Raw genomic sequence first — 7,470 nt, 5'->3', positions numbered from 1 at the left:
GCCAAGATAATACACAAGCGAATCAAAGCACAGAAGCAGCTGGCAGGCCAGATTTGGGCTGTGGGCCATGCTTCGAAGAGTTCTGTTCTAAGTCATTTGACACCACCGCTTTAGCTGATTGGATCAGGAGAGGGAACTGAAGTGAGGATAGCAAATCTATTAGCCAGTCTCCAGGTAGTCAGCAGTCTTAGGAAGGACCTGGTATGAGACTTGGTATCAAGTAGTGTCTCTTGTTAGATTGCCTGCTAGCTGGCTAGCTAGCTAAGGCAATCATTAGTAGGATCAGCTACGGCAGGAGCCCAGAGTGGTCAGAAACTATTAGTAAACTAAGGTCAAAAGATAGAAAAAAAATGATATCCAAATAGAGAGTGAAGTGTTGGGTTGATAGTATCAGCAGTAGAGAATCTGAGAGGATTACCATTGATAAGGTTTGTCAGACTTCTGATGCTGATGAATCTTGTGAATTGTGTGTCCTAAAAAAACTCACATTTAAAAAAAAATGTGGTTTTTAAACCACATTCCAGCTTCAGTTCAGCCACTCCTGGGTTTCTGGGCGATTTCTGTTGTTCTTAATTCCACATGTAACCTCACAGTTGATTTCCCATTGCTACAGGTAACAGCTAAGAAACTCTATTTCTGATAGTTCTGAAGAGCCTAATACTCTCCTCTGCCTGCAGGTTGAGAGTCAGAGTTGTACATGAAATATTCATCAGTGAATATTGACTATGCCAGGAGATTTTCTTTGTTAATCATTCATCTTAGACTTTGTGTCTAGTCTTTGAATGGATTGAGTGTGTCTAAGTGAAGCTTCCCTTGAAAAGGCACAGACACATTTTCTCTGGGGCCTTTGACGAGGAACAAGGCCCTTCCGGGCTGCTCAGTGAGGCGTTCGAGCTCCAGATGGTGAAAACTGTTCTATGACAAGTCTAGTTTATCCCAGTTGTTGCTTCTATTGAGGATCTCGGGGAAATCTTTCCATATTCTCATCTGAGTGCAGTGAAGGATTTTGGGTTGCATGGGAACAGGTTTAAAGGAAGGTTACATTATTTATCAATATGCTTTCATGTCAGTTATCCCTGGCCAGAGATGAGTCCTTCACATCACTCTTAACAGCCCCCGGAATTTAATTCAAGCTTTGTCATTTTTGACAGTGTTTTATTGTCCCCTTCTCTGACTGCCAATCTTAAAATAACAGATTTTGGAAGAAATTTTTGTCCTTTTCTTCCACAGTATGGGAAAGAAGTTGCAATTTTGCAACTATTCAGGGTAGAAAGATTTTTTTTTTTGAAGGGCTGAGTTCTTGGATTTGTGAATATATCTCCTTTCACAGCTATGCTGAAGGATATTTCTCTGATTTATTCTTATTTATTATTAAAAAATTTTAGCCAATCACCAAACTGCATGGTGGCTCAGCTGGTAAAGTGTCTGCCCGCAATGCGGGAGCCCCGGGTTCGATCCCTAGGTTGGGAAGACCCCCTGGAGAAGGAAATGGCAACCCATTCCAGTACTCTTGCCTAGAAAATTCCATGGATGGAGGAGCCTGTTGGGCTATAGTCCATGGGGTCGCAAAGAGTCGGACACGACTGAGCGACTTCACTTTCTTTCACTTTGTTTCTGCTTTTGGAAACTATTTCTTATATATCTAGAAGTACACTGAAGTTATTAATATGAATTTCTTAGCATTCCCTCTTAAGAGCAGTGAGAATAGATATTGCTGTCATCATTCTGGTAGGGACTAAATTGAATTAATAGCATAGCTAAGATTTGAAAACTTGCCATGTGCTGTACACTGAGGCACAGAGTATTGTTCACTTGCCCTAGGGCTCACAGTAAGCGGTAGGTACTTTTGATTCCAGTATGTAACCACTGTTCTGTCCTGCTTCGACAGCTTTGTGCCATGAGTGCAGCTTCCAGAAAACACAGAGGCCATGGAGAGCTGAAAAAGAAAACCCAGGCGTGAGCAACAAGGCATTTGATCCTTCTAGAGTTCCAGTTTTCTTTAAGCAAGAGAAATAGACTTTCCTGGGTTGGATTTTAAGTAGCAAGTCAGACAGTCAAGTCAATGTTTTGATACCTTCTGTCAGGCACTTTCACTTTCAGAAAGGCAGTTCAGGGACCACGGGTGTGGAGACGGACAGAGGCCTGTGGTATACCCTTGTTTTACAAGAAGCTTGTCTTTTCTTTATAGAAAGCTATGTTCCATGCTGCTCACATAGCTGTTTCCTGCCCTAATTAATTTTTGAGCTCTCTGTAGGATTTTAATTACAGACCTATTAATTCATGGGAAAGTCGACAGATGTTGTAGGATGGTCATAGCAAATGAATAGACAGGTGCTGGATGGAAAGTCTTGAAGACTCTTCAGTAATTGACTCACAGACAAGTTACTACTTGGAACTAAGAAGCACAACCAGGAAGATGTTCTGTTACCTGGAACACATTTTTAGAAGGAAAGAAACTGAGGTTGAAAGTAGAGATTCCAGTGTGGACTTGCACTTTCTATTGGAATGAGGAGGGTGAGGTGAGGTTCCTATAAGGAGAAGGAGTGGGTTTGATATCGGGTTGGGTCACCGGGAAGACTCCAGCAGAGTCCTTTGGGAAGATATAAACAAAATGGAGACAAAAGAGGGTAAACTGATGCCTTATTTTTAGCAGTTTGCCCTCCAAACTCAATGCAAAACTCTAGAGAGTGCAAAACTATAGAAAATTCCCTTTTTGCCTCAGTTAAGAGCCTAGAATCAAAGCATGGAGACTGGCCAAAATGTTTTCCCCTAAAGTCCACTTCCAATTTCAGAGCTTTGTCCCATTGTCTAGAGAAAAAGCCACGCCAAGAGAGCCAGAGGGCAAAAAGAGCCCCTGTGTCCCTCTGCAAAAGCATCCCTCCTGCTGGCTTTTCCCCAGCCCAACCCTAGGGAAGGGGACATCAGAGCAAGCTGGTCAGCCTCCTTCTATTTGGAAGCAGCCTTTGCTCTGCCTGGCACCTGAGGGAAATCTAATAAACACTTTAACACTGTTTAAAGTTCTCCCCATAAAAGTACAGCCCGCAGTCTAAGGCTGCCATCCCGATCAGCACCCCTGCCCTCTGAAGACTGATGGCTTCCGCCTCACCCTTGGGAAGGTATAAAACAAGGGTGGGGGAGAAGCCAGGAGCCTTGAGTTGCCTGTAAAGGTCAATACCTCTCTCTGTAGGGAAGTCAAACCATTCAAACGTCAAGTCCCTAGGGCAGGATTTCTGTCAGTTGAAATTACATAGAAAGGATTAAATGCATTCAAGAAGGACTTCCCAATTAGTAGAGTGGTGAGATTGTGGAATAAGCAAAGATAACTAAAAATCTCTTTAACTCCTAAAAGGTGAAGATAAACAAATGCAGTTAAGTAGTTTTTCTAATTTGCCCTCTACCTTTCTAATATAGCTCTTACCAATCTTTAAGACACACCCCCACCCCCACCCTCGGAGGCAGAATTGGTGTCTGTTCCTTGTGCTTATTTCTAGCATACATTTGCATACTTATTTTTATACCTATTCATGGCAGAGAATGTAGTTCATTCTGCTCTTAAATATCAGTTGCATTATTTAAACATGATGTTATTTAAAAAAATGTCAACTAAAACAACTGTTTCAATGGTATCAAACATTATTTTTCCTGAAAAAATTCTATAATGAGGTTGTTTCTATAGGCAAAGTATGTAACTATGATTCCAAAGGTCACTGAGGAGATCCACATTTAATTGTCTCAAGTGAAATGGTTTCTTTCCCTTTAACCACCAGTATCCTCATTAGCAGGGCTTACCTACCCATCGCTCAGTGGTAAATAATCTGCTTGCAACGCAGGAGATGGCGATTTGGTCCCTGGGTCAGGAAGATCCCTTGGAGGATGGGATGGCAACCTACTCCAGGATCCCATGGACGGAGGAGCCTGGTGGTCTACAGTCCATGGGGTCTCAAAGACTCGAACACGCCTGAAGTGACTGAGCGCTCACATACGCATTCTCATTAGCAGAGCATTTCTTACACCCTCTCTTTATGACTCGTTATATCTATTTTTATTGCAAAATAAAACTCAAAGTCTCTCAAACATAGTAGCTGAAATAGGTCAGCAAAATCTGTTTTATTATATCAGGTGGATGACAGATTTTTTTCCTTCCTACTGGCATTGTGAGTTCCTGACAAACTTTTATAACTGACACTTGTCCTTGCAATGAAAATAATGTTTCTGAAATTTTCTAATAGCCAAATTATGTTATGAAAACACACCATTCCTGTATCTTGTGCTTTCCACAACTGGCTGCACATGAAAATCACCTGGGCACGTTTTACACACTGCAGCTTCTTACCTGCACATTGGATCAACAGAATCAGAATCTCAAGGGAATGAGGTCTAGGAATCTACATTTTCAAAAAGCTTCCCTCAGGATTCAGAGGTATAGCTGGATTTGGAAACCACTGTATGTGAATGCTTACTTCTTATAGCCTCTCAATGTTTAGAAATCCTTCAAGTGAAAAAATAATCATTTTTTTCCCCAGTTAAGATTATTGCAGGCAATAGTTTCCTAATTAATAACTGTGGAAAGAACATAATCTATTGTTAGTTCATATTCATAAAATGATCATACAAGGATAAAATATTTCCCAATTAACACTGAAATGAAGATTGCCAAGGAAGGCTGGACAAAGATTTGATGACACGATGGCTATGCAAGTATCACAACAAAGGTTGGCATATCATAGCTTAATAGATGATCAAAGATATACTTCCTTCCTTTTAGATTTCCAACCTTTTTATTTTCCATAAATACAGAGAACAAAGTGAAACATTATACGATATTAGTTATCTCTGGGATGTAATTGGAGCCAAATATATTATTTTTTCCTTTTACTTCTTCACTGACCATTTCCTTAGTCTCTAGCAAACTAACCTCTGTAATTAGACATTGGTTCTTCTCTGTCCTTCAACAAGACAGTCCCAGTTCTCTGTTTTTCTTGAAGACTAGCAACATTTTAGATAAAAAATCCACCTCTTTTTTCTCTTTTATCCCAAAGCACTTTGTACATCTGCTGCAGAGTTATCACACACAGGGTTTTAATTACCTAACTGTGCATTAATTTTTCTATTTTGATTAGTCTTTATAAATGAATGGATATTGAATTTTAGATATAAACAACAATAGCAGTAAAATTGGTTCTTGTCCTCAAACACTTAAGAATCATGCTGAGAAATTGGAGAAGGAAGCATTATCTAGGGAGTGAAGAACATTTGGTCCTAATGATGACTCTGTTGCCAACTGATGTATGATTTGAAATAAGTTACTGGACTTCCCTGGACCTTGATATTCCCATTTGTACAATGAAGAGTTTGGATAAACTCTTCTTAAAATACCTTATGGCTCAATAAGTCGATAATCCTAATTGAGGAGACAGGGTATGTCACATGAACAGACATAAGAATGCTTACAAAGTAATTTAGCAGTAAGTACACACAAGAGTAGACAGTGTATATTAAGCATTTAGGTGGGTCAACCAAGAGAGTGACCCCACTTGGTAGGCCTACACAAGAGACATTGACATCTTTACTGATGAGTTCTATGCCACTAAACTGTTTACAATAAAACATTTAAAAAGAAATGGTCATTATGTGAGACCAAACTACATGTATTGAAGTCTCCACAACAGGTAAACAGATCAAGAAAATTGGACTTGCTGTCTGCTTGTGCCAAGCACTTTCATATTCATCATTTAATTACACGCTATTTCAGTAACTTGTTAAAGGTCACTTGTCAGCAAATGGCAATCTGCAGATCCCAATGTAAATCTTCTAAGTCCAGTGTTTTGCTCAGTTCAGTTTAGTTCAGTTGCTCAGTTGTCTCCAAATCTTTGTGACCCTATGGACTGCAGCATGCCAGGCTTCCCTGTCCATCACTAACTCCTGGAGCTTGCGCAAACTCATGTCCATCGAGTTGGTGATTCCATCGAACCATCTCATTGTCTGTCGTCCCCTTCTCCTCTCACCTTCAATCCTTCCCAGCATCAGGGTATTTTCTAATGAGTTAATTCTTCCCATCAGATGAAAGTATTGGAGTTTCAGCTTCAGCATCAGTCCTTCCAATGAACATTCAGGACTGATTTCCTTTAGGATGGACTGGTTGGATCTCCTTGCAGACCAAGGGACTCTCAGGAGTCTCCTCCAGCACCACCGTACAAAGGCATCAGTTCTTCAGTGCTCAGCCTTCTTTATGGTCCAGCTCTCACATCCATACATGACTATAGGAAAAACCATAGCTTTGACTAGACGGGCCTTTGTCAGCAAAGTAATATCCTGTCTAGGTTTGTCATAGCTGTTCTTCCAAGGGGCAAGCGTCTTTTAATTTCATGGCTGCAGTCACCATCTGCAGTGATTTTGGAGCCCAAGAAAATAAAGTCTGTCACGGTTTCCATTGTTTGCCCATCTATTTGACATGAAGTGATAGGACCAGATGCCCTGATTTTAGTTTTCTGAATGTTGAATTTTAAGCTGGGTTTTTCATTCCTCTTTCACTTTCATCAAGAGGCTCTTTAGCTCTTCTTTGCTTTTTCTGCCATAAGGGTGGTGTCATCTGCATATCTGAGGTTATTGATATTTCTCCCAGCAATCTTGATTCCAGCTTATGCTTCATCTAGACCAGCATTTCATGTGATGAACCTACATATAAGTTAAATAAGCAGTTCATTGCTCCATGTCCAGTTCCAACTGTTGCTTATTGACCTGCATACAGGTTTCTCATGAGGCAGGTAAGGTGGTCTGGTATTCCTATCTCTTTAAGAATTTTCCAGTTTATTGTGATCCACACAGTCAAAAGTTTTAGCATAGTCAATGAAGCAGAAGTAGATGTTTTTCTGGAATTCTCTTGCTTTTTCTATGATCCAATGGATGTTAGCAATTTGATCTCTGGTTCCCCTACCTTTTCTAAATCCAGCTTGAACTTCTGGAATTTCTCAGTTCAAGTGTTGTTGAAGCCTACCTTAGAGAATTTTGAGCATTATGATGAGTGTATGTGAAAGTGAAAGTGAAGTCACTCAGTCGTGTCCGACTCTTTGCGACCCCATGGACTGTAGCCTACCAAACTCCTCAGTCCATGGGATTTTCCGGGCAAGAGTACTGGTGTGGATTGCCATTTCCTTCTCCAGGGGATCTTCCCAACCCAGGGATCAAACCCAGGTCTCCTGCATTGCAGGCAGACGCTTTACCGCCTGAGCCACCAGGGAAGCCCATGATGAGTGTATGAGATGAGTGCAATTGTGCAGTAGTTTGACTGTTCTTTGGCATTGCCTTTTTTTGGGATTGGAGAGAAAACTGACCTTTTCCAGCCCTGTGGCCACTGCTGAGTTTTCCAAATTCGCTGTTCTGCTGCTGTATCACTATTGCCTACCTTCCGCTTAACCTCATCCATTGCCTGTAACAAATAGGTTTGACTCTAGACCTCAAAGAAGCTAGTCA

This window comes from Odocoileus virginianus, chromosome 17 (assembly GCF_023699985.2).
Source record: "Odocoileus virginianus isolate 20LAN1187 ecotype Illinois chromosome 17, Ovbor_1.2, whole genome shotgun sequence".
Taxonomy (NCBI): Eukaryota; Metazoa; Chordata; class Mammalia; order Artiodactyla; family Cervidae; genus Odocoileus; species Odocoileus virginianus.
The sequence above is the reverse complement of the archived record's forward strand: the minus strand, read 5'-3'. Positions refer to the sequence as shown.